Consider the following 2,518-nt stretch of genomic DNA (forward strand, 5'->3'; position numbering starts at 1 on the left):
CAAGTGCATGTTTTGTTGTCTGTGCCTGAGTAGCAGGTATACAGGGACCAATCAGTACCAGACGTTGAAAGAAATGACATGATTTGTCACTGGCCGTGTTTTGCATTTGTTATTTATGTCCTGACTTGTGCATTGAAGAGATAGCAGCCGACTGTTTTTTATGCAGTCACTCTCAGTGAATATAGGCTGGTAGCTGAAATTTGAACAGTGTTTTCTGGGAACTGGTGTTATTTAATTAAACCAGAATAACTGAAATACTGTGCAAAATGAGGACTACTTTTACTAAGCTTTAACAAATGTATCAGAGGATTCTGTGCTGAAATTTTTTCTTCATAAAAATGCGTTCAGCTGTTCGTTTTTTTTCAATTGATGACAGTAAGCTTTAAAATGTAGGAAATAATTTTAATTTGGTAAATCTTAAAGTATATATTATTTTAACTTCCTTGCACTAGTAAGAAGAATAGTAGATAGAATCTGCCTTCCTTCTTTATATGCAGCTCAGGAAGGAAGATTTATTTCCATTTCCCCCTGTGTATGGTCAGCCAAACAGTCACTAAAGATCGCATCTATAGTGTACTAGTATACATAACAGAGGACCGCATGTTGGACGAAACACAGACTTTCACTATGTGAACCTGCCTAGAGTGGACTCTTAAAGAAGAAAATATGCCTATAATTACATGCACAGCATCCTTGAGAAATTGGGGAAATTTGGGAATGTAGGTAACAGGCCTAGGGAAAAATCCTTCATCTGGCAAATCAACAAAAAGGAAAGTTTCCCTCAGGTTCTAGTAACTTAAAACATTTTTTTTAAAACAGATTTGCTGAGATATAATTTGCACAACACAAAATTTCCCCATTGTAAGTATACAGTTCAATGAGTTTTAAAAACTAGGAACACTTGATGAATTTGCATGTCATTCTTGTGCAAAGCCATGCTAATCTTCACTGAGTTCCAATTTTTGTTCCAAGGTATTCTGCCAAGTGAAGAACTCTCAGAATTTAAATTTTTGGCAGAAAATTGCCATCTAATGTTCTTCAGAACACAGGGGACGGAAATGTTAGTATTTATTTTATGATGGACTCTGCATGTATCTTTAATATTTGTTTGGGAAGCATTTAAGAAAATATATCGATAGATAACGAGATCCGAATAAAGTGTACTGAATCTTCAAATTAGTTTTAGTATGTAGTTATAATCCATATTTTGTAAGTAAAAGAAGACACTTCCTCAAGGTTAAGAAACTCAACTGAGGGAAAGGACTGGTACATTTTGGAGTTGGGATGTGATCTCACATATTCTGACTCACATCACATTGGGATAGAAGATTCTCTATCTGGTGGTGATCCATCAACTCTGATAATAGGTTCTAAGTTCTCTGCATGTGGCATTTCATATAGTCCTTATGAGAGCTCTATAAAGTAAATGCTATTATCTAGTGCATAGATGAGGCAGTTGAGATAGAGTTACCTTAGACATATAGTCCAAGGTTATAAAAAAATAATGGGAGACACAGTTGGGGCCCTAATTTAGCTACTTGGGGCCTAGAGTAAACTATACTTACCTAACATGGTCTCCCTTAATATCCACTGACTATCCAGAGAGGAGACAAAGACTGGGGCCCCTTGTTAGTACTTGCCTTATGAAGTAGAAAGAAAGAATGGTAAAGAGAATTTCCATGACTCTCTGGACAGGATTTTCTACATATCTCACAAACCACATTCTAATCGTGAATCTGTTTTATATAACGATATCGATTTCTAAACTTTCATATTTTCACATTTGAGGTCTTGATTTATGTTTACAGCCCAGTTTTTAAAACTTCTGAAACAATTTTCTAGTATGCTGATGGAAAATGGGAATGATAGAGAAGGAAATGTGCCCAACGTTGAGCTTCTGGATGGTTTTAACCGGGGCTCTCTCTGCCTGAGATTGCTCTGTCCCCAGATGTGACAAGGCTCATACACTTACATCATTCCATATCTTTTCAAAAGTCATCCTCTTGTACCTTCCTATTCATAGTAGGATTCCTCTATTCTCCGCCTTGAATTTGTTTTATTTTTCTCTCTTGTATTAATGACCACCTAACTTAAGTTCAGAGTGATACTCCCAACTCAAATTCTAGACTTCAGGGCTTTTGCTTAACTTCTTTTAAAAATGTGTCTGTATCTTTATCACTGAGAACAGTGGTCTTTAAGGGCATGGGAGATAATAGGGAATCTCATAATTGTTCATTTTTTTTTTCTATCTAATGCTGCACATACAATATTCTTAGAGTAACAAAACTAATACTACCATCAACGAAGGCTGAACTATTAGCATTGTTTTGCTTTTCTTTTCTGTCATTTCCCATTTTTTATAGTTGTTCAATACCTATATTGTCTGAGAATATAGCTATTCCATACCATATTCTCTGCCCCTGTCCCTCATTTAGTCTTAGGCCACAGGTGACAATGCATTTGTCCCCTACTAGTCCTTACATTAGTATGCCTCTAGTCATTTTGCTTGTCTGAATGT

General features: G+C 36.0%; 1 non-coding gene across 1 annotated transcript; it reads right to left on the minus strand.

Moving 5' to 3' along the window:
- Positions 1-886: 886 nt before the first annotated feature.
- Positions 887-993, minus strand: LOC128776810 (U6 spliceosomal RNA). Its single transcript, XR_008421972.1, has one exon. It is a non-coding gene; the product is annotated as a U6 spliceosomal RNA (small nuclear RNA).
- Positions 994-2,518: the final 1,525 nt, after the last annotated feature.

This window comes from Panthera pardus, unplaced genomic scaffold (assembly GCF_024362965.1).
Source record: "Panthera pardus isolate Hobbes unplaced genomic scaffold, ASM2436296v1 HiC_scaffold_13, whole genome shotgun sequence".
Taxonomy (NCBI): Eukaryota; Metazoa; Chordata; class Mammalia; order Carnivora; family Felidae; genus Panthera; species Panthera pardus.